Raw genomic sequence first — 26,270 nt, 5'->3', positions numbered from 1 at the left:
AAGTTCCGAACGTAATCCTGGAGAAAAAACCCCACATATTTACTCACGTTCTCCAGGATACTTTTACGTGCCGATATTATCGGACGTCCTGGAGGCTTGTTGATGTTTTTAAGTATTTTTGGGATAAAGTAAGCAGCCGGCATCACTGGATTTGTCACCTTTAAAAACTTAAACTCGTCCATTGACAATAAGCCCAGACTTCTCCAAGCCATGAGCTTACTGGTCACCATATTCCAAGAATCTTTGACCATACTCAAATTGGCTCTTTTATAGCAGTCTCTGTCGTTCAGCTGGCCCCAAGCCTCCTCCACGTACAACTTTTTGGGCCACAATACCACGTTGCTGCCCTTATCCGATTGGCGGATAATTATGTGGGTATTACCCTGTGGTTTCTTAATTAACTGGTGATAGGCGGCTCTTAGTTCTCATCTGTTTGATAAAAAGTTGTTTCAGCTCAACAGAGACTTTGTCTTGGAATAAATCGATGTTGTCTTTTACCATCAAGGGACAAAAAGTTGAGCGCGGTTTGAAGGGTGTCGGGGCTGTAACAATGTTCAAACCAGTGTCCGAACAAAAGGATGGTATTGCTGCCCCCATCTGGATATGGTGAATAATCTGCGACAAATCCGAGCTACCTGCAGGTGGCGTAGATGACACAGTGGGAAGCTCAGAATCCACCAGCAAAGTATTTTTTGATGATTCGTTTGAAGCATGGTATTTGCGTAATCTTAGCTTCCTAGCAAATTTGAAGAGATCGATCTTAGTATTTGCATAGTCAAAATTGCTAGGTGGGCTAAATGACAGACCCAGGGCCAAAATTTCTGTTTCTTTACTAGAGAGCTCGGTATATATATATATACCATTTTCGAAGTCTCCATAAGAATCGGACACCGACACAGTGGTAGCATTGCCATTCAGTCTTGCTGTTTATTCTATACCTATGCTATGACACATTTCGGCACACTTGTCTTGCTCACACTATAGTTAAATGATAATATATATATCATATATTTTTAATATGTATAACATTTAAATAGATGTTATGTTAAATTAAAATATTTAAAATAGTGCCAAATATAAATAAATGTAATTTAATGTAAGGAAAACTAAAAATAATATACATTTATTATTTAATTATAAAATAGTTTAGTAGCTTTTTAATTCATGGATTTCAAGGAGGACTCCAGGTCCCAGATTGGCCACATTGTTTGATACCAGCTGGTGGGGGCTAAACACCTGGGAAGCGGCATCAAGCATATTTAAGCAGCCCTGCTTCGCCACAGTGTGGGACCGCTTAGAGAGGGGACTTAGGTTCCCAGATTGCCCGGATTGTTTGTGACCAGCTGGTGGGGGCTGAACTCCTGGAAAACATCTTTGGCATATTTAATCAGCCTTGCTTCACCACAGCACGAAATGCACTTTTAAGTGGACTTCAGATCCCAGAATGCTTGGGACCAGCTGGTTTGGTGCTGAACATCTAGGAAGCACCATTGGGCATTTTTAAGCAGCCCTGCTTTTCCGCAGGTTGGGACATGCTTCAGGGGGACTCTAGGTCCCAGATTGCGCAGATAGTTTGAGACCAGCTGGTTGGGCCTGAACATCTGGAAAATGCCATTGGGCTCATTTAAGCAGCCCTGCTTCACCATACTAAGGGATGTCCCTGGGCAAAGCCTGGGCCAAGTGTGGGCCCATCCTTCACCCGTCAGCATCAGGAAGAGGCGGGGCAGGGCCATCTCGCCCCAGTCCTGGAATTTGAGCCCCAAAGACCTTAGTATTCCAGATAACTGAAGGTACTGCCTTAATTATTGTTTAAAGTCCACACAGATATGAAAAGAATCAGGAAATGAAAAGTCTGGTGGATAAGACTGTGCCACCCAAACTTCCAAAACTTCCCAAGCAGTCAAGCTATGCCACAGCGAACTGCGTAACAAATTAGATTGATATATTGATTGAAAAAATTGAGTCATTTCTAGGCAACAAAGGTAATACTTAAGATAAAGCTTCTAAAGTTAAAAGAGAGGGGGACATTCCAGATGTATTTAAATTGAAACCAAGGCCTTGAAAAACTCTTTCATAGCTCTGGCTGATTCTGCTTGCAGTGTGACGCTTGATGTTATATTAGGCCAAGATGACGAGTCCTCCCTGAACTCTGGTCGCAAGGATGATACTCAACCATGCATAAATATAGAATGTTCAAATAGGTTTGTGCTGCTACATGACGTATATGAGTGTGCTTCTCCTTCACAGATACTGTTTATATGCAGCCCAGAAAGCTTACCTCCACAGTCACCCTCAATGCATAATAAAGCAATCAGTTTGATATTAGATTTAAAAGAAGAGGTTGCCAACCTAAAGGAAATTCTCCTGGATGTGGTGAAAACCCTGACATTAGGGTATTTAAATTTTTCATCACAGTGGAAGCATAGTGCCCTGACTTTGCAATCCCATCAGAGCCAGGGCGCTATGATGAGTTCATCTATGACTCCTATTGAATCCTCATCCTTGTCCTGATTAACTATTCAAAGTCAACGGGGTGATTATTATGACAGTTCAGACTGTGGCTTTGCTACAAGTGTGTTATCGTGCCCTTCAAGTGCCCACTTGCTATATATTTAACCTATTTCCTCAAGGCCTAGTGGAGCTGGTTATACTTATGGGGTGCACATTTCCAAATATATCTCTTCTTATATCACTGTTCCCACAGGGAGAATGCAGGGGAGCTCTGACACCCAAGCTGGATATTGAGTATTTATGGGGAGAGTACCGAAGCTGCCATCTGGTTTCTTTGAACATAGCGATTCCCTGAAGCATAAGGCTTTACATTGGATGAGGAATGTTATGAAATGTCAGTCAATTGCTTACTCAGGTATTAATTATGCAAAACGCATTGTTGAGCCTGTTGGAGTAAAAGATTCAATTGAATTAAACCCAACCTCCTTTGAGTTTGTCGAGGGCTTGATCTCATTAGACCAACGGATCCTCCCTCCAAATGACTCAGAAATGTATTTCAAATCTGGTTGTGGATATGCTTGTGCTTATGAAAGGGGGTTGCTGTGTGGTTTCTACCAAGGAGAGGAGGAAACCGGCAAGAAATGTGGGATTAAATTTGGTATTTCTCAAGAGAGTGCATTGAGAGTGGTCCATTGACTTCTGGATTTGCTTGTTGTTTTGCTTGCTCCAATGACTCATTCACATTCTTTAACAGTAAGAGAAGAGCATGTTGAACCCAACTTGGGAGAATTGGCTCCAAATGAAGATATGAAGAAGGGCATTAATGTAGCTCACTCGATAAATAATAGTTTGTAGCCAATGTTGATTCCTCTGAATATGAATTGTAGGCACAAAAAGAATATTCCTTCTCTGCACTTAGCCCTTACAGAAATGTATAGGTAGGGCAACTTATAGTGTTAAGGTTATTCCATCAGCAGCAGGTAGACCTTTGGGAGAGCTCAATGTTTGGCTGAAAATATCTTTATATTGTGCCTTTAAGAGAATCAATATTGCTACCCCAGAACCTTTAGTACTCAAGATATCACTTAAGTTAGGTTTGCGTACTTATTGATTAACATCTACAATATTTTAACAATTCTTTTCAGAACTTAAGAACCTTGAATACCTTCCTAGAAGGCCTTAGTGGGAATCATAATATGAAAATCACCTGGAATGAATCTAGCTGCTCTTCTGATTGTCGGTATTGTGGTCTCACGTGACCTTAGACCGTATAATGGTTGATTCACATCGGATATCGATGTTAGGCCAACATTTGTGAGGGCCGACTGTAAAAGCCACAGCAATTATATTCTCATGGATATGCAGATGTGGCATGAAAAAACAATGACGTTATTGGCCATCACAAGAGCAACCATCTCCCAATCACACTAAAATGGTAATGGGCACAGATACAGGACATGGAGTGCTTAGACAGAATTTAATGATCTTGTTGCATTGTTTTGACAAATACCAAGGGGAATGTTAGATAGGAGGTCGTCTCTAAATCTGAGATAGCCATACATGAGCTTTATAGTATAGTCTCTAGTGAATTGAAAGATTTTGAGCATCAGACCGTGAATCCCTAACAGATTATGATTCTCCAAAAAAAACATGCTAGAGGATATTTATGAAAGACTGTAAAGACAGCAAGAACTCTCGTAAAATGAGAGTGAATTAATGGTTTGGTGACTCATGTAAAATTGCTAAGAATGATTTGGTAATTGCTCTGAGGAGTACCCAAAGAACAAATATTGTAACAAAGAGATGTGAATATGGTAAGAAATCTCAAAACCAGTAAAGTCAGTGAAAAGCCAGCATCTGGGATGAATTGTTGGTTGAGCCTAAAAAAGAGGCATAACAAGCGCTTTTGGCACCTGGTTGCAAACAATGGTTGCAGAGATTTCACTCACACCGACTGTCAAATAGTTCCGGGGGAGTGGGTTAAACCCTTTACAGCCCTTTATGCAGGCACAAATTTAGATGAAGATATAACAGACATTCATTTGTCATGTCCTTCAGGATATCCCTGTCATGAATACTCCATTTTAATACATCATCCCACCCACATGACTGTAACGATTCTAAACAGGTAACCTTTTACCTAATAGCTTGCTCCTGTCTCTTCGACACCAGGTTCTCAATCTTCTATCTGAATCCATGTCCCTGATGTACATAAGCATGTCATGAGGCACTTCAGATTTATTCTGTATAAGGGTCACAACTTTTTTCATCCTTGGCCAACAGCCAGCTGTTCATGATCACACTTGTTTAGAAAAGCATCAGTGATTGTTTTAAAAACATTTATGATTGTTTTCAAAACAGCTTTGGTTGTTTTAAAAACATAATGATTCTAGAAAAAACCCTGGAGTGACCAATTTTGTATAGAAGACCCTTACTCCCCCCTACAAATCAAAAGCAATTCCTTCCAAGCTGAGACAGGTGGCCAGCATTTCAAATCTTCGACAAGCAGCGGTCTGACATCCCTTGCGGATTGTCATCCTCGACGTGTGGAAAATGACAATGTATATGTACATAAGCGGCGTTCATTTATGTTCACCCTCGCCACTGTTGAAAGTAAAGCGAAAGTCACGAAACAGTGGCCACGCCATCTTGTCCCCTTTTTAGGCCCCATCACGAACATAGATAGCATCCATTTTGTGCGTGATGACCTCTCTGCCCACTGCCAATAGCCTGCGCGTCTCTCCCCCTCACTCCCCAGCCTCGCAAGTATTCCCCCGCGCCCTGACAGCCCCCTCGCTCTTTCATCCCACCCTTAGAACAGGCCCTTTGATAACCCCTTCCTCCTTGCCCGATTGTCCGGCCTGATCCCAGGCCATCACTTAGCCCAACAGATGCAGTTTATTGCCCCCACAGTAGGACCTCGCCTCACTTCAAAGGAGCGGGGATTAATCAATGCCCTCACACCCTTAGACCCGACCGATCACCCGCATTTCTGTTCCCAGCGGAATGTCCAGCTGCGCGATAGCCATCATGCTGAGATTAGGGGTGGGGACTCCTACTGTAGATATGTGTGGGAATGGGCCTGAACCGGGGATTCCAAAGATGCCTTTTTAGTACTTCAAAGCAATACCACGGATGTCACAAATGTAATAAAGCCATAAAACTGTGTATAAGAGGCCAGGCCTCAGAGGTGTTGTTAGAGCACCTCGAGAAGATACCCTGTTGTCTGATTTGACGTGTTCTGCTCCGTCGGAATAAACTCCTGTTTCCTGCCTTCCAGTCTCCAGCGCCTGCCTCTTTATTTGGTAACAGTGAGTTGGGTGAGAGGCGGCTAACGCCGGGCAAATCTTGAAAAGGGGTAATCGACCTGATCTGCCTGACCCTTTTTCAACAATTGGCGTCCCAAACGTGGGGCCCATCAGTGACACGTGGATCCTGTGGGAGAGGTCCCAACGACAGAGTGAACGACTGCAACGATCGGGAAGAGCTTCTGCCCGATAGACCCTTGTCTGGCAGCCGATCATCCGAACTTCACTGGTTCCGAGCAGACCTCTCTCGAGTGATCTACGGTCCTGACTGGGACCCATCAGGAGTGCCACAGCAATTACGGAGAATAGAGGACGATCGGGCGCTGGAAGCGGAAGACGAGAAACTGTCCATACGGTCCGGGTAAGGTCGTATAACACGACGAATTGCGAATTGATTGTTTGATTGTCATTGGAAAATACTAGTATTACGCATTTGATTGTTTTGTCCTGAGAGATTCTCTGTCTACAAACGGGGAAGGATAGGAGTATTCTCCCTTTGCAGATAGTGAAGGGTAGGTAGCGCAGGCTTTTGCCCCCGTTGTAACCCGTTGCGCCTACTTCCCTCTCCATTTGATTGATTGTTATCCAAGCACTTATTGTTTTGGAATTGGTTCTCTTTGGATCATTCTCTATTTGCAAACAAGCACAGAGTCGCAATACTCTGTTTAGTCTTTGCAGATAGTGAAGGACAGGTAACGCAGGCTTTTGCCTCCGTTGTAATCCGTCGTGCCTATTTTTATCCCTCATTGATTGATTGTTTGACCGAACATTGATCGTTCGGAATTGGTTCTCTGAAAGGATCTTCTCTGCCTACAAACAGGGAGGAACAGGAAGATCTCTCTCTTTGCAGATAGTGAAGGGTAGGTAGCGCAGGCTTTTGCCCCCGTTGTAACCCGTCGCGCCTATTTTTATTCATCATTTGATTGATTGATTGTTTGTCCGAACACTGACTGTTTGGAATTGGTTCTCTCTTTGGGTATTCCCTATTTGCGAATACTGTAGAATAGAAATATTCTATCTAGTCTCCGCAAAGTAGTGAAGGATAGGTAGTGCAGACTTTTGTCCCCGTTGTAACCCGTCATGCCTATCTTCTCCCCATTGTTCAGTAGTTGGTTCAGCCCGGACCATTTATTAGAGGTAGATCATCTGGCTCCACCGGAGGACACCCCTAATAAAAAGGACATATAAAAAAATAATGCGGATTAGCCGCTGTATCGTGCTAGCAAACAATAACATAAAAATCGTTAGGAAAAACAAAAGGAATCGAGCAAAATCAGTAGGCCACTGATGAGATCTCCCTTTTTTTGACCTCGCTGAAATAGAAACATTAGGAACAACCCCTCAGGAGAAATATGAATCTAGTGAGAAGAGCCGAACTCAACGCCATGATGACTGCAAGACAGCTCGACTCCACCGCCCACCCCGCCCAAATAACGACAAACCCTACGCAAATATTATAAATATACAACACTCCAGCAAAGTAACATGTTAAAACGTTTTATTGTACAACTATATATTAACCGACTATTTACATGGCAAACGGCTGCAACAACAAACCCACAATGCATTTCGCCGTCTGCTTGACGCCGTTCCTGTCCCTCCTTCCTCAAAGTAGCAATGTTGGGCTACTTTGGGCTACTTTTTAGTAGGTTTTTGGGCGTTAGAAAGTCTACAAAAGCCATCAGCTGGCAAGGTAGCGTCGGTGGCGGCCTGGGGTGGAGGACCATTGCGCAAATAGCCCGGAGGCGACACCACGCGCCGAGGCCTGCCCCCAGGATGTATCAGCGTTCCGCTTGACGAGCCCCCGCGGTTGGCTGACCGGGGGACCCGCTCCTGTGGCCGTGGCAAAGAGTGGCTGGCCGCCATCGGCCGGAGAAGTTGTGGGGTGAATGGCCCGGCCGGGAATGTACTAGTCTTCCCATTCCCTTCTTCTTCCGGCGCCTTCCAGGCCACGGGGGGGGGGATGTCTTGCTTATGCCTCCGACACCCCCCCCCCTTTTAAATCGCCTGGTCCAGCCATAACGAATGTCAGCGAGACAGAGTGGGGTGCACTGGGAGGAAGAGGCGGCGCGGACGAGCCTCTCCCACCTCCCCAGGTGGAGGCCCCTCAGCTGCACCCCCAATGCTCCACTCACCCGACAAGGGTTCGTCCACTCTTGCGGTGCAGCGACGCTCCACTCACCCAGCAGGGTCTCGTCCACTGTGGCGGTGCAACGACGCTTCGCCCGACAGGCTGGAGTCCGTCTGCTCTTGCGACCCAGTGACTGCCGGTAGCTGCAGAACTCCTAAAAATGGCGGTCGACTCTGCAGGAATGGGCCTGGCGTGCAAGGATGGCCTGGTCGCTTGCCAGCTAGAAAACGAGTCCCCCGTCCAGAAGCGTTCTCCTCAGCTTTGAAGATTCTACGAGAACTGCAGGGGCCCCAGGCCCCCCGATGGGGAACGACTGCCATGATTGCCCGCAGAACGACCAAGACGTAGCCACGAGACGTTGGCGCCCTCATGCTGGCGCCAGCCTCAGTTTGAATGACCTAAAATACTGCAGACTACCGATTTGATCAGTTGCGGTATAACACCAGTATGACCCGGTAGGAAAGATTGTTGCCCCCCCCCCTTTTTTTTGATTGATGGTTCATGTCACCGGTCCCTTCTGTTGCCCTTTAACGAAACTTTTGGACTGCCGAAAAAGGCTCTGGTCCAACCACTAGTTGGTGGAGACATTTTGACTATACATGGACCTGCCTGACCCCACCCAAAATGGCGCCGGTACAAACGAAACTCGCAACTCCATGTTGTGTTCCGGATGCTCAGCCTTGATATCATGGGATATGTATGCAGTTTTTGAAGCGCATGGCGGGAGGGGATGGGTACTGATTGAACATTCGGACAATGAATTGATATTAAGTTCTGACGCGTCATTGATTACAGTATTATTGAAAGTTCGAATTTTCGACACTTATGGTACTTGCCCACAATGAATTTTCGAAATGATATTATTGCACTTATCGTACCTTTATGAAATCAACGACCACCGACTCCGTTACGTTTTCCTCAAATAAATATGCCCTCATGTACAGTTCCAGTCTGCTCCGTGGCCGGCCCACGTGGTTGTAGGCCTGCATTTGTACGCCAACACTTTTAAATAAAAGTTTTTTTTGTGAAAAGCAAACATAGTTGTATCACTTGGATTGGTAAGTTTCGAATAAACGGCCATTGTTTCCGATATACGTAAAATACAGGTGAAATAAAGCAATTCGATTACTTAAAGGTTAAAAAAAAAAAAAAAAAAAAAGTACACAGAAATATTGCAAATGTGAATGGTCCAGGTTTGTTGCGTGTGTTTTTTTTGCTTTTGTGCAACGTAAAGCAATCGATAAAGGTCCCGGTATTTAGCCTTTACTTTATATGCCACATATATCAGGGAAGTTGTTTCAGATGCCCCTAAGCCACTCCGAAGGAATGCCACCTAGCCCCTCTAGTTTCCGTGCCTGATGAACAAAAAAGACCCTGTACCACTGTAGACCATCCCTCCTCCTCGAAGGAGAGCACGAGTTCACCCCCCACTTTACACTGACTGCCCTTTTGTTTTGACCCTCCCCTACACACGATCCGCAATACCACACTTGGGCGATCTACGCAATACACAGTCCATCAATGATTATCTCTCCCGCACTACCAGTCCCTCTGGGCTTAAAACGCCGAGATGAAAGGGACTGCATCCCGCGGAGATAGGTCGAGTATGTGGTAAGTAAAAGCCTTTTCGGATTTATGCGCGCGGATGTGTTTTAAAACGCTGCCCCCACCCCTTCTTTTCCCCTTCTTTCTGCAGGTCACATCGGAACATCGACTAAAGAATGGAGAAGACCGAAGCAACACGCCATGGTTCCGTGGGGAAAAATTATATATTATCTATGGGGACTGCCCCTGAGAACGTGACGAATTTGTGTGATATGAATGCACGCGTGTATGCCCGGATGTGTATAGCTCGACTGGATACACGTTACACACGTTTGAATTGATAAGAGAAATGTTTTATGTATGACTTGAGTGATGATCGAACGGCCAATGGAATGGGGAAAAGGGGTCTAAACATGGTACCTATACACGACGAACAAACAAAGATATAACACTCCCTTACTTAGAACTGACTGTCTCTCTCTCTCTGAACCCAGCGACTGGAAGGGTGGCCTGAAGCAGAAACTTGGTGGGTTATTGCAGCATGACAAAAATATGACTCCAACCGGCACCCCAAATAATGCAACCAAGAATGACGTGCACCTATGAGTAGATTCATACGGTAACTAAATAGGGGAAGGTTCAGGAATATTCCGGGGTGAGGTTTACCCAAGTACCCTCCTCCTGGAAGACTAGGAATATTGTCAATGTTTAAGATTTACCACCTCTTTCTTGCACCCTCGTAGACGTGAAACTCAAAGCTGCCCATTGTTCTCCCGACTGACACCCTCCGTTGCCTCAGCCTGGATACCCATTCGCTAAAAATGATTCGAAGATCCCACCGTGAGTATTAGCCCGACCAGGTTAGTTCCCGAACAATTGACAAGGGTGTAAGTATTTGCAACCGAGGCCAACAGCAAAAGACAGCCAGGTGAATTAAATAGGATACTAAGGATGCGCAGCATGCAGGAAGAAATCTCTTTGGCCAAGTACTGTTCTATGTTTTGTCTTGGGTTTTTGTATATAATACATGTACTACCCCCCCGCCTGAATTCATGTGTACGTAGTGTATGGATTTACGTCGTCCCTCAGTCTGTGTTTCTATATAACATGACCCCTACTGTTTTGTGTTGTGTGCGCACTAAATGGCCTAATATTGTACACGTTTCTCTCTCTCTTTCTCTCTCTCCATGTCGTACGTGTACCGAATAGTTCATTTAAAATGCGGACGACTCTCCCTCCGAGGGTCCCCCTGTTCCCTCTTCCTTTGTGTGGTAACGTTGTGCCCCGCCGGCACGAGCCTAATTGGTTTTCGAACACAAAGGTGTTCGGCAAATTGACAGAAACTAAAACAATTGTAATTTGCCATATTACCACCTCTCCTTTCTGTAAAATGATGGAACTTGAATTGGCTATGAAGGAAAGGACAGGTAAGACGACTGATGTCCCCTAATCTGGCCTTTTTATAGGAGGACTATATGTCAGTGGCCTTCTGTTCTCAGCTCGTTAGAAACACAATCTCCAATGCCCAGATTGCCCCACCTCTCTGCACCCAAGTACGGATGTACAAAACGTCCCCGTTTCTCCCGATTGACCCCAGCTCCATATCCCGAAGTATAACTGATGACCCTGATTAACTGTTGCTCACCGAGAAAAGAATGTTTAGCCTCTACCCCTCTCTCATGATGATAGAAGACTGCCAGGGCTTGGGTTAGAGAGACGAGTCTCTCCCGAAGGATCCGATTTCGAGTTTGATGGAATACACAGTTGATAGGAGTCTGACCTCCCTCCATATACGTCATGAATGAACGCCAAATAGACTTAGTACAGACTCAGTGGAAATGCCTGTATACATGCTCCACAGTGAAAACTTCTGACCGTGACCGATGAACGTACCCCCAACTACTTAGATTTGGGGCGGAATTGAAATGTATAAATGTCTTCTCCTGCCAGTTCTCTAAAACCTGTTTTGTACCCATTTAAAGATACACAATCACCGGAGGAGAGGGGCCGGAAGTGACACACAGCCTGGCCACGGATCATGAAGCACATGTGACATCGACCAAAGGTGGAGCCGCAGAGCAACGAGACGCGGGACGAGGCACCACTCTCAAACGCGGAAAATGAAAGGATTGAGGGCTGCCTTGAAGCCCTCTGCTTGTTGACCCACGCGTGCCAGAAGTCCCCGCCCCTTTGAGCCCGATCGATGGGCCTGCCTGCTCGTTATCCTTTGCTCCCTTGGTTTGTCTCGAAGATCTGATCCCACTCCGCCCTCTCTTCCCTCGATTATCCGACAACCCCCCCCTCTTTTCACATGGATTTTGACGCAGAGAAAAAAACAACATTTAGGTAGAATAGGGTTTGCCACGGAAGGAGAAAGAAATGCAGGTGCCGAGCATGAGGCACCCTTAAAAAGATTAGTTAGGAAACAGGACTGTGGTCTAACAGCAGAGGACAGATCGCACCCTGCGACGTGTAAAGAAGGATCCGAGCTGGACCTATAGCTCCACCGCCGGTGCTCAACAGCGCCAACGGAAGAAAACGAACTACCAGAGCCTACCAGTGATGGCTCGCTACTAAAAAGACACTGTGGCGAAGACCCTTCCCCTCTTTGCTGAACTTTCCACCCCCCCCCCTGACTAATTGCTTGTATTGGACTAAATTCCTCCCTCAACCACTTTTGTTGCCTTCAAATTGTTTCATCGGTCACTTTTAAACACGACAAATGTAAATTCATATGTATTCCACCTCGTATGTCGCATCGACTACACATGGTTATATGCAATCCGCCAGTACTGACAAACGCTATCTCATTGACCACACACGACTATATGTACACCCCGTTAGTTATGATAAACACGGAAATGAACTGACTTATGTTAAAAAGCGGCGACTGTGGAAAATGACAAAGTATATGTACATAAGCGGCGTTCATTTATGTTCACCCTCGCCACTGTTGAAAGTAAAGCGAAAGTCACGAAACAGTGGCCACGCCATCTTGTCCCCTTTTTAGGCCCCATCACGAACATAGATAGCAGCCATTTTGTGTGTGATGACCTCTCTGCCCACTGCCAATAGCCTGCGCGTCTCTCCCCCTCACTCCCCAGCCTCGCAAGTATTCCCCGCGCCCTGACAGCCCCCTCGCTCTTTCATCCCACCCTTAGAACAGGCCCTTTGATAACCCCTTCCTCCTTGCCCGATTGTCCGGCCTGATCCCAGGCCATCACTTAGCCCAACAGATGCAGTTTATTGCCCCCACAGTAGGACCTCGCCTCACTTCAAAGGAGCGGGGATTAATCAATGCCCTCACACCCTTAGACCCGACCGATCACCCGCATTTCTGTTCCCAGCGGAATGTCCAGCTGCGCGATAGCCATCATGCTGAGATTTGGGGTGGGGACTCCTACTGTAGATATGTGTGGGAACGGGCCTGAACCGGGGATTCCAAAGATGCCTTTTTCGTACTTCAAAGCAATACCACGGATGTCACAAATGTAATAAAGCCATAAAACTGTGTATAAGAGGCCAGGCCTCAGAGATGTTGTTAGAGCACCTCGAGAAGATACCCTGTTGTCTGATTTGACGTGTTCTGCTCCGTCGGAATAAACTCCTGTTTCCTGCCTTCCAGTCTCCAGCGCCTGCCTCTTTATTTGGTAACAGTGAGTTGGGTGAGAGGCGGCTAACACCGGGCAAATCTTGAAAAGGGGTAATCGACCTGATCTGCCTGACCCTTTTTCAACAGACGCAGAGACTGGGTATTTCATTCAAAACCATCAAGTGAGGGTGCTGGTTCTTCCCTAGTGGTTTCTTGGCTACAGATACACATATCTATACACATACACACCTACACATCCAGGTTAGGCTAGGTACATTCTAGCAAATTACTTAGGGTGCGCATTTTAGGAATATGCAAGTGCGACTGTTTTTTTCTAAACTTTTTCTGTTCATCCTATTAGCACTTTGGTAGAAATGTATCTACAATTCACTATATTGGTACTAGCAATCTCTTTTTTATGCTTCTGTCTTCTGATAGTTGCAGCCAATATGTTTTACACAGGGCTGTCACTGGACCAATAAATTCTTATTGAAACTTCCTAATTGCCATCTGTATTTTCTGAGAAAAAGCAAGCACTAGTGTCTGAGCGAAACGTACTGTACTGTTTTCCATGATCCCTTAGGCATCAGGTTTGTCATGTTTGATAGTTGCCAGAGACTACGTTCTCCACTATAGAATACAGGGGGTGGTATTGGCACTGTAGAGCTCGCTTGTCTAATGGGTGACATATCCTGTGGGGGTGTCCAGAAGTGGTTGGGACACCAAACCCTCAGTTTCGGTCATCCAAAACACGGACATCATGGGGGACTCCTAGGAACTACACAAAATCTTATGTTGCTCCTAATGATACATTTGATGATGAGAAAATGCCTTTTACAATAGAGGAAAGTAATGCTGCGACCCAGGCACATACATAAGGGAAGGCCCCTGGCCTGGAAAGAGTTCCCGCTGATTTTCCTAGCTCTGAACCTGAGATTTGGGGACCGTGTGTGAACTCCCTGTCAAATGCTCTATTGGCAGGGGCCCGCTGTCCAGAGCTCTAGGAAAGGAGCTGTGATAATCTCCATATGCAAAATGGGAGATGGGCTGGGCTTGGGAAATTACAGACCTATAAGCATAATTATTAATATACAAGAAGTCTATTGTAGGCAGATTTTGATAAGGCTATTGGAATGGATGTCCTCGATTCAAGTGTTGTCCCATCTTCAGGCAGGATTTTGGCAAAATATTAGTACAATCGACAATATAATGCATTTTGTATCCATTAAATGGAAGATGTAGACATTGATTAGGAGTCATGGTTTGTTGCCTTTGTGTACCACAGCGCTGCATTTGACCTTGTCTCAAAGAAAAAGTTTTGGGAGGTCTTGCAAAGCATAAGAGTTCCCCTGGGTCTACTGTCTCTAACACAAGCCCTGTAAACAGAGAATTTGCAAGACTTAGTGGAGGACTGGCAGGAAAATTACAGAGGATATTCCCACTCGAAGTGGTGTCAGACATTGGTGCATTTTCGCCCCTACACTCTTTCTTCTATATATAAATAGATCTTTTTGACTGCAAAAATGCTTCACTCAAAATGGGGGGACCCAAAATATCGGGTCGTCTTCTCACAGATGATACCTTGCTTCTTTCCAAAACTGTGAATAGGGACGATCTATTATCCTCGGAAATTATAACCGTTTTGTAAGCAGCAGGGTCTAGAGATTAATAGTAACAAAACCAAATACATGGTGTTTAGTGCACTCAGAAAAACTAAGCAAAAGGTAGTACTTGAGGGTGAGACATTGGGCATGGTTAATGCATTTGACTGTCTGGGTGCTAGAATAAGTGTTTTCTTATAGATGGCAGCCCCAGATATAGAAAAAAAGTATACGGCCCTTAAAGCAAAGGGCAGGGTCCATCTTAATATTTGCTAAAAGGGTGTCCACTTTTGCTGTTTCACCTCCTATCGAGATATACAAGAGTCAAGCCTGTCGAGCAGCCCTATATGGGGCGGATATGTGAGGCCACTGTAATCGTGTTTCTCTTGAAAAGCTTAAAATGCTTTTGTGAAGTCACTATTAGGACTTTCCACAAGTGCTCTTATGCTCCCAATAAAATTTGATGTGAATCTTCAGTCCATCTTGGATATAGTTGCCTTGAGACCAATTGATATTGCCTTGAGACCAATTGTTATGTTCATCTTCACTTCCAGATACACACCGACCCCAAGACCACACTCAGAGGCACCCTCATCTACAGACCCCCAGGACCCCGCACACAATTCAGCGAAGACATCGCAGACTTCATCAGCCCACACGCCCTCCCCTCCGCTGACTACATCCTCCTAGGGGACCTCAACTTCTACCTGGAGAACAACAACAATAACAACACCACCACCCTGCTAGACAACCTCGCCAACATCGGACTCAAGCAACTGGTGAACACCCCCACCCACTACGCCGGACACACGCTTGACCCAGTCTTCTCCTCCAGCAAGTACATATCCTTCAGCCACTCTACCGGACACCACTGGATAGACCACAGCTGCGTCCACTTCAGCTTCAGAAGGACCACGACTCACCACCACCCGCAACAGGTTCCCCGCAGGAGCTGGAACAATATCACCACCGACCAGCTCACCACATCACTGAACCAGAACCCTCCCACCAGATCAACGGACCCCAACCAAGCAGCCAACAACCTCACACAGTGGATCACCAACTGCGCTGACGACCTCGCGCCCCTGAAAAACCACCCCAGCAGGCCCGGCAGCAAGAAAACCTCCTGGTTCAACGACGACCTCTAGAACTCCAAGAAGAACTGCCGTACCCTCGAGAAAGCCTGGCGAAAAGACCCGCCTACAGACAACATGAGCGCCCTCAAGCACGCCACCCGCAAACACCACCTGCTGATCCACACCACCAAGAAGACAACATTCAAGGATCGACTAGACAACAACGCAAACAACAGCAAGGAACTCTTCAGCATCGTCAAAGAGCTCTCCAACCCCAGCGCCGGAAACAACGACATCACTCCCTCACAAGACCTCTGTGACTCACTCGCCTCGTTCTTCCACAGCAAGATCGCAGACATACACAACAGCTTCGGTGCACAGACCACGCACCCAACCACAGAACCAACGCCCCCCACCCCCACCTTCCGCGCCTGGACCCCGGTCAGCACCGAAGACACCATCCACACGATGAACACCATCCACTCCGGATCGCCAACCGACCCATGCCCCCACCACGTCTTCAACAAGGCCGACTCCGTCATCGCACCCCAACTCCGGGACATCATCAACTGCTCCTTCAACACCGCCACCTTCCCGGAGAGCTGGAAGCATGCCGAACTCAGCGCCCTCCTGAAGAAACCATCAGCAGACCCCACCGACCTCAAGAACTACCGCCCCATCTCGCTCCTCCCGTTTCCTGCCAAAGTCATCGAGAAGACCGTCAACAGACAGCTTGCCGCCTTCCTCGAGACGAACGGATCCCTCGACCACTCGCAGTCCGGCTTTCGAGCCAACCATAGCACCGAGACCGCCCTCATCGCAGCCACTGACGACATCCGAGCCCTGCTCGACAACGGGGAAACAGCGGCCCTCATCCTCCTGGACCTCTCCGCAGCGTTCGACACTGTCTGCCACCGCACCCTAGTACAACGCCTCAACCACACCAGAATCCAAGAGAAGGCACTGGAGTGGATCATCTCGTTCCTCCCAGGAAGAACCCAGAGAGTCCGCCTCCCCCTGTTCAGATCCGAGGCCACCGAAGTCATCTGCGGCGTACCACAAGGATCATCACTCAGCCCGACCCTCTTCAACATCTACATGAGCCCCCTCGCAGCCATTGCACGCCAACACAACCTCAACATCATCTCCTATGACGACGACACCCAGCTGATCCTCTCCCTCACCAACGACCCAGCCACCGCCAGAACCAACCTACACAAAGGGATGAAAGACGTAGCCGAGTGGATGATGAATAGCCGCCTGAAACTGAACTCAGACAAGACGGAAGTCCTCATCCTTGGATCATCACCCTCTGCCTGGGAAGACTCCTGGTGGCCCCCTGCCCTGGGCAGCGTACCCAAACCAACGGACCACACACGCAACCTGGACTTCATCCTGGATTCCTCCCTCTTGATGACCAGACAAGTCAACGCCGTCTCATCATCTTGTTTCAACATCTTACGCATGCTCCGAAAGATTTTCCGATGGATCACCACCGAAACCAGGAAGACGGTCACCCAGGCACTCGTCACCAGCCGACTGGACTACGGAAACACCCTCTACACCTGAACCACAGCCAAACTGCAGAAAAGACTCCAACGCATCCAGAACGCCTCCGCACGACTCATCCTGGACATCCCCGGACACAGTCACATCTCCGGACACCTGAGAGACCTGCACTGGCTCCCCGTCAGCAAGAGAATCACGTTCTGACTCCTCACCTACGCACACAAGGCCCTCCACAACATGGGCCCCAGGTACCTCAACAACCGCCTGACATTCTACACTCCCACCCGCCAGCTACGATCGACCAGCCACACCCTCGCCGCCATTCCACGCATTCGAAGAGCCACCATGGGAGGAAGATCCTTCTCCTACCTGGCAGCCAAGACTTGGAACTCCCTCCCCATCCACCTCCGTCTTACCCAAGACCACCTCTCCTTCAGGAAGCAACTCAAGACCTGGCTGTTCGAGCAGTAGCGGACCCCTCTCCCCCAAGCGCCTTGAGACCCTCCGGGTGAGTAGCGCGCTATACAAATTTCTTGATTGATTGATTGATTGATGTTATGTTATGGTGTATTTATATAGCGCATTATCACTGAAGAGGTCTCTAAGCGCTGTCCGAGAGGGGTCCAGTAGAGAGAGGCACAGAGTCAGGCGTGCTTTACATAGGGCTCCAAGCTTCCAGGAAGAGAACAGTTTTTAATCTCTTCCTGAAGGTGAGCAGGTTGGTCTCTTTGCGCAGGATTTCAGGGAGACTATTCCATAAAGGTGGCAGCGTGGTTGAAAAGGCTCCCCCCCCCAGCGTAGAGCGCTTAAAATGCAGACACACCAGAAGACAAGCTTCTGAATACCGCAGCCTCCTACTGGGAACATAATGGGTCAGTTTGTCCTTGATGAAATTCGGGGCCGAACCATAGATGGCTTTGTGAGTGATACATAGACTTTTAAACTTCACTCTTTGGGGTACAGGTAGCCAGTGTTAGTTCTGTAACAGCAGAGTAACATGTGTCCTCCTAGGTTTTTTGAAAATCAGCCTGGCTGCATCATTCATAACACCTTGAAGCCTGGCCAAGGATTTTTTTGGCAACCCCGCATAAAGGGGGTTACCATAATCCAGGCGGCCCAGGATCAAGGCCGAGACCGCAGTCCGGATAGTAGAGGAGGATAGCAGCGCTGACCGTTTCCGAAGTTGTTGTAGCAGCCCTACACAGGTTCCTAGCACTGCTGCGACTTGTTGGGACATTGAAAGCGTGACATCAATTTTTATCCCTAGACTTTTTACTACGGATGCAGGTGCAGGAGGTTGTCCCAGTTCGCCAGGCCAGAACAGCTCACTCCAGGGGTTTTCTCCCGTAGTGACCGCTAGCACCTCCGTTTTATCCGGGTTTAGTTTCAGGGAGTTTGCCGGCATCCAGTTCACTGAAAATTTAAGAATTTCTTGCATGTTTGCCTGCGATGAAGGCGACTGATCTATTTGAATCAGATTCTGGGTGTCGTCGGCATAATTGTATACCCTACAATCCCGCTGATTTAGTGTGGCAATCAGAGACTGCAGATAGACATTGAAGAGCAAAGGGGACAGAGCCGAACCCTGTGGCACTCCACAAGACAGAGTCCCAAGGATCAGATACCAGATCTGTAAGTTGGACTCTTTGGGAGCGGTCTCTAAGGAAGGAGGCGAACCAAGCACTGGCTGTGCCCTGGATCCCCAGAGCAGCAATCTGCGACATAAGTTGACTATGATTTACTGTGTCAAACGCAGCGGAAAGATCCAGCAGGATCAGAGCACGAGGCGCCTTTCTATCCGCTCTCATTCTCATCTCATCCAGAATCGAGAGCATAACGAATTCTGTGCTGAAGTGCGGCCTGAAACCCCCCTGATTGGGTTGAAGAAGATGGTTGGTCTCCAGGTAAGAAACAAGAGACTGCAGCAAATGCTGTTCAAGTATCTTAGCCAGGAAAGGCAACTGAGAAATAGGTCTAAAATTCTTCAGATCCTTATCATCCGCGCCTGGTTTCTTCAGCAGCGGGATCACCCGGGCCTCCTTGAAGTTGCTCGGGACCTGTCCGGTCACCAAAGAATGGTTCAGGAGCGGGAGCACCCTGTCCTTCATACTGGGTAAAGCCAATCTAAAGATTTTAGGGGGGCAGGGATCTGAGGGGGAGCCTGCTTTTACCCTCCCCGCAAGCACTGTCAGTTGTTGGTCTGTAAGGGCAGGAAAAGAGGAAATGGTTTCGTCCACCACAGGGAGATGTGACGTTTGCTCAATTGTGCATGGGAAAGTTGGGGTATTCTGGATAGTTACCAGCAGATCGCTGATGTTTCCCAAAAAATAGGTTTGAAATTTATTTTTGGCAGTCAGTTTGCATGAAAACCGGCTTATTTTCTCTCTCTTTCCTCAATTCATTTATAACCTTGAACACCTCCTTCTGAGGGTTGGCTGCTTCCGTAATCCCAGTCTCATAGAAAGCAGTTTTCCGCATTACAATAGATTTTTTATAGGCTGCAAATTTTGCGATATAAGCTGCATGTGTGGTGGAGTCATAGGTTTTTCGCCACGCTCTTTCATATTGGCGGAGGGATTGTTTATGCTGTCGCAGAGCCTCGTTATACCAAGGGGCCGCCTTGTTCTTATCGGTCACTCTAATCTTGCGAATGGGCATTACAGGCTCCACCGCCTCCTTGAGAGCTTGAAAGATGGCAGCACTTTCCGTGTCTAGAGAACTACTCTTGTGAGGGGCACGGTTGGAAAAGAAGGCCATCAAGTCACTGGCAGTCACTTTATTCCAACTACGCCGCGTACTCCATTTCGGGGGAGCCTGTGTAGTCTGATAGATAAAGGAGAAATGGCCTTGCAACAAGAAGTGATCCGACCATGAACAAGGGGAGATGGTTAGAGGATTAGGCAGCGTGAGCGATGCCCAAATCAGGTCCAGAGTGTGCCCTTTCTCATGAGTGGGGCCAACCACCAGTTGGTTCAGACCTAATGCAGTAAGGGCAACGTCTAGCCGTTTCTCCTGACCTTCCTTTGGGGTGATTTCCCAATGGAAGTTAAAATCTCCAAGTACTAACATTTCCTTGTAACGAGCACGCAGGTCCTGGACCAGCTCCAGGAAAGGCTCCATAAAGCCAACTGGCGTGTGTGGTGGACGATACACTATCAATACAACTAGGCAATCTCGCACGGAGCAGAGCTTAACACCTAAAACCTCAGCCCCTCCAATAAGTTCCAGGCATAGAGTTTCTGCTTTCAGCGCTCGATTGGACAGAAAGGCGACCCCCCCCACCCCTAGTATTGTTTGGTCTATTGCAATACATAGCAGTGAAATACGGTGGCAGCGCTGCTACCAGATCTGGCATGGAGTGCTCATCCAGCCAAGTTTCAGTGACACAGAGAAAGTCTAAACTATCCTTTTGCAGGAGTGAGAAAACCTCTGATCTGCTCGGCAGGTTGCAGCAGAGGTACGGTCTCATCAACCTATGTTGTTTAAGTTTCGAAAGGGTGAGGGGGTGTAATATGTGGTTATCTTTGTTCATCGCAAGCAGCTCTCAGTTAGCATAGCAGAGGATGGGTGTAGGGGTCCTGGCCCCTGGTCCCGGCCTGGCACGGCCTGGCGCAGAGGGGTTTCCCTTTGGCGCGCCCATGGCGTGCCAGTGGTGCGGGCGCGCTGCGCGCTTGCGCCATCTGGGGATTTAATGGGCCCGTGACTCCTCCCCAACCCACCACAAGGCCGTGCTGTGCAGCGGCCGCAGGACTAGATCGCCGACTGCCGTAGTGCAGTGGGTGGAAGTACCAGGAAGTGACAGGTACTATGGGGGCAGAGGCAACTACTTGCCAAACACAGTATGAACAAAGTGTAAAAGTGCCAGGAATAAAATATTTAAAAGCGGTAATATAGCAGCAGTTGTTTTTAAAAACCAAAATGCAATTTCAGCAGCGCGTCCTTTCACGCAACCCACCTCTCACAGGCTTACCTCTCCAATTTTATATTGGATCAGGCTGCGGACAAATGAAAAGCAGTGCCCGTATAGGGATTTTGTCAGGGTATTGTTCGAGGGCCAATCAGCGACTAACATCTCTTGGCTGCTACGCATAAGAAGCATTTGCAATGCAATAGGTCTTGCATTTGCAAGAGATGGAGCTATTAGCGTAGTAAATGATAATGTCTTTTAGCCAGGTGTTTTTGTTTGGAGTGTTGTGGATGTATGTGGTGTGGAGTGGAATTTTGAGGGCTGAACTGACGTTGCTAGGCATTATAATAAACACTGGAAAGGCTTGTTTGACATCAGATGCATTCCAAAGACAATCTGAAACCCACGTGAAAGCTTGTTGTGAAACTGTCAAAAGTTAATTTTATCTTAAGAATGTTAATAGATATATACCACTAGAGTGACTAACCCATGTTATGACAGTAAACCAGGCTTAGGAAATGGGCAGGGAGTATAGGAGAGTTTGCACTGTACAATAGTTTGTTAACATCAGAGTACTTTGACTGTAGTCGACCTATGGATCAGAAAACAAGTGTGATGTGAGCTACAGACGCAAACTACTAGAAACTGTATCATAGTAAGAGCTGCTTACTATGGACACCATCGCTGAGCGAGGGAAAAGGAATAAAGAGGGGGCCCTAGGTGGGCTTTAAGAATAAAAAGCAATAAAAATGACTTACCTTGGTGCTAATTGTTTCCCCTTTCTTCGCTCTATTTAGCCCCAAATGACTGACCCTGGCATGCCATCAGCGGATGAGTAAATATGCTGTCTAAGACCACATAACTTACATAAAGGCTCAAAAGAAGGACAACTGCAGGGAACAGGATAACCAGTTTTACGTCATATAAGGAAGGGAAAATATAACTTGACTGTGTACTGTATTGCTAAGTTTAAATCAAAATGTGCACCAAAGTTGCTGTGTCCAAATAAAAATGTAACAAGAGTTACAGGTATTGGAGTTGTAAATGACAAAGTCTTTTACCCATGTGTTTTAACAGCAAGGAGATTGTTGCGGTGAGCAATAGTTAAAGTGCAGCCAGGCAGCCAGAAATGGAACATATTTCCAATTACAACTTCATATCATAAGGAGGTATGTAGTGGCAGACAGATGGGTATAAGTAGTGTGCAGTGTATGTGAAGTTTTCAGGCATAACTGTTTTGTTGCAGGGATTGTGCACATATACAGAACTATGCACAGGAAACCAGGACCTCAGTGAATAGTGGTGTACCAACCTATCAACTCAGTGCCCAAAATCCCCAAAACCGACTAGCAATAGTGTCTCATTCGTTCTCCTACTAACAGCGAAGCTACCAATGATTAGACAACCCAGAACATAAAACTCCAGACTCTCTCAGGAATCGTGGGAGCAAGACAACTCTTTCTCTCACTCACTCCTTCTTGTCCACAATAGGAGTATTCAGAGACACTGTACAGTTTATAATGTTTATTTTAACTAATGCGTTCTATGGTACAGTACACGCGCCATTACTAGCAGCAAAATGCATAAACACAATATCGTCAGCAATGTCACAATTCCATAGAATACAAATTGGGATATAATTTTATAAAGACAGTGGAAACGGGCTACAGTGCCTAACCACCCTCCCTGTGATAAGATATAGTTTATTATAAAAAAGAGGACCTCTGGCCTTTGTCAGCAGTCCCCATACCTCAAGGCTTAGATGATAGGTTTACATATCAGGACAAGCACAGCTCTTCTCTCCGGAAAGGTCTATCTCCAAGTTTGTGAACAACATGCTTTGCTGCAATATTAAAGCACATGACTTTCAGTTGTGCAGTTGTGTGTCTTGGTCTAGGTGCGATGGACTGACCAGAACAGAATAACAAGGGGCATTGTTTATTGACCTTGTACATCATGTGCAGACTAAACCTCAGAGCACAGCAGAGAACACAAAAAGCAGACAGTTCTCATGTGAAAAGGGCACAAATAAAATCTTGCAAAATAAACGCATGTAGTGTCATGTACATAAGCAGTCTCATGGCAGCGAAGCTCATGCTAACTTAGCAATGTCGACAATGAATCCACCATGCATACTACACCCTCCCCCTTTTAAGTCCATAGTAAGTAAACATTGGACAAAAACAGAGTTCAAAAGTACCTGCAGAGTTCAGAAGTGCTTCCATTGGTTAAAAATGAAGGAATAGAGAAAAGAAAAAAAACATTTAGGGAACAAAATTATCAAAGAAATACATTTGAAATCTAAGAACCTGCAAGATGCCTGTGGTACATTAGCAAAGTTAATCCATCAGAGTGTATGAGCAAAAGAATGCAACATCTTCCAGAAGGACATCATTGCCAATGGTAGAAAAAAGGGATGCCATCCAATTCAGCAAGCTGAATGAACAAGCGTGCTCCTCACAGTTGGGTGCCTCCATGAGCATCGCCGGATAACTTGCGTGATATTCAATGTAACTTTGAAGTAGGAGATTCTGTGCAGCCTCACAGATATCCCATTGAGCCAAGACTCCAACAGCAGCCGCATGCGCTATAAGGCCAATCCCAGAATAGTCCTGCTCATGGGGCCTTAAGGGACCCACCAACTATTCGAAATTTAGGTCTGGACAAAACGCATTGGAGAGGCATAAATCCAATGCCCAGGTAAATGGACATTGTAAACATGAAAAGACTGGTTGCACGCAAGTGAAGTACGCAAGGGGGGGGCATGCCAAACAGCCAAACTTGGCGGACATGAGCTAGTGGTGCTCCATCTCACAAACCCGATACTCATCACAAAATCCTGGCATTTACTGGACCCACGACCACACATATTGTGCCTGCAGCAATCGGACTACTCTGAGCAACCCTGGGATCAATCGACCTCTGGGGGTCGTGATGGCCGTGCATCGCATCAGCGGCCTGGAGCACCGAGACGTGCAAGAAGGGATTTAGGCCAGGCCGTGATCAGAGACACGGGACCCTCAGGGGTTCGCGGACACCCGAACACGCACCGAGCCCCAAGCGATTTTCACTTGTAGAAAGAGGGGGCCGCGGAACCTTACGGGTGAGGACTGTGAGCCGCCCGGAGCAGTTGTGGATGGCCTCCGGATGGGGATCTGTACACTGCGTCTGCTGGAGCAAAATAGCGGATGGAGGCTTTACAGTCGTTCACTAATCCCCCTGATAGTGAGTGACTGCTAGGGAGGTGGATGGTGCCTGTTACTCGGAGCTGCGAGAAGGCCAGTAACTGTGCTTAATAGCTGGTGAGACCCCGCCCACGACATTTACAGACGCCGAGATGAGAAACGTGGAACTGCAGCTTTTGGTTCGTTGCAAGGTGTAGCAGAGACGGAGGAGCGGCCGTTCTGCTGTGTGAAGGCTGATATCTGCTGGGCGCCTGTGCACTCAAAGAGGGGGACAACAGACTGACCAGGGGCTCATGAACATATGCTGGACACCCTGATGGATACTGGGAGAGGCACTGCGGCTGGGAGTGACTGCAGTCAGTCGCACTGACATGCACAGGTGGTGTGTGTTGCTGCCGCAGTTTAGATGTGAAGGCGCCTGAATGCCCGGGACAGAGACGGTGGCAATCCACTAATGCTGGTTACCTGTGGCAGGAGGGGTGCTTGTAGGTGCTGGAGGGAGCAGTGACGGGCGGCAGTGAGCGGTGGATGGTGTGACCAGCTGAGGTGCAGTATAACCCTAATACAGTATCTATGGGATCGACAAGGGCTGTAGCATTGTGGTTGGGTGCAGTGTCGAAAGCGCTGGTGGAGCATAGAGACAGGAAGCAACATATGCTGATCGCTCCTGCTCGAGTCTGTGGGCTGCTCTGCTTGGGCACGCTGTGAGGACAGGACATACGTACACCTGTTCGGCCTACATTGGAGTTGCACTGGAGCTCCGGGAAACGCGTGAAAGACGTAGCACCATGGGGTGCAATAGAGGTAAACAGCCCAAAACCTCGGCCAGTGAGGATGCCCACTTCGCGCCTAACAGTGACCCCCCCCAACAGCTCGGATAATGAGGTAGTGCCCCCTAAGGGGCAGACCAACATGCTGCCAAGCTCAATTTAATACTAAAGGAAATACGGAACTCAATTGAATCGCAAATGGGAGCACTGTCCTTTAGTCTGAATTTGCTACAGGCGGATCATAAAAAGTTAACGGACAAAGTGAAGTCGAATAAAATTGCATTGGATGACTTGATACCGCAACAGACTATGCACTTCTCCCAGTTGGAACAATTTCAACGACAGTTGCGGGGCTTGCAAAAAAGGGTGGATGACGCAAAAGGACGGTCCCGACATAATAACGTTCGAATTCTTGGGAATCCGGAGCGGAGCGAGGGATCGCATCCCACTCAATTTGTGGAGAACTGGCTGAGAGACCACGTGGCAAAGGAGGGACTGACAGCCCTGTACAGTGTGGAGTGAGCGCACCGAGTTCCGCCGAGACTGCCTCAACCTGGAGCACTGCCAAGACCATTGACAGCGTGCATACTGAATTATAAAGATCGAGACACAATCCTGAGGGCGGCGAGGGAGAATGCCCCGATACTCTTTGAGAATAAAACAATATCTCTTTACCTGGACTTCACCTTGGTGGTGCAAAAAACTAGAGCCACCTACCAAGACGTAAAGAAACAGCTGAGAGCACGTAATTTGAAATATGCGCTGTTTTTCCCGGCCCGGCTGAAGGACATCCATGAACAACAGTCAGTCTTCTTAGATTGCACCGAGGAGGCAGTGGATTGGTTGGAAATAACATTTACACCGTCAACATCACAGACCTTGCTGCCGTCGTGTCAGCAGGGCCAGATGCATGCACTGCGGAATGCAGGAACCCTTGTGGGGAGCAGCGGAGGAGTTGTGGAGGCGCTGACAAAGGCCCCACTCCTGAGCTAATCGCGAACAGTCAAAACAACACCCTCCTGATTGTGGCGGCACTGGCCGCACATGACGCACAGGCTGGAGTTTCCTCGTCACAGTCATTGAATGCGGCGACAGTGCGCTCTGACTCCAAGTCTAGTCTGGCACTATTCACTTCCATTACTGCACAACTGGCTGAGGGCTACAAGAGCTATGTAGAGGGGGTGGACGGGAGTGG

Source organism: Lissotriton helveticus, chromosome 10 (genome assembly GCF_964261635.1).
Source record: "Lissotriton helveticus chromosome 10, aLisHel1.1, whole genome shotgun sequence".
In the NCBI taxonomy this organism is placed as follows: domain Eukaryota; kingdom Metazoa; phylum Chordata; class Amphibia; order Caudata; family Salamandridae; genus Lissotriton; species Lissotriton helveticus.
The sequence above is the reverse complement of the archived record's forward strand: the minus strand, read 5'-3'. Positions refer to the sequence as shown.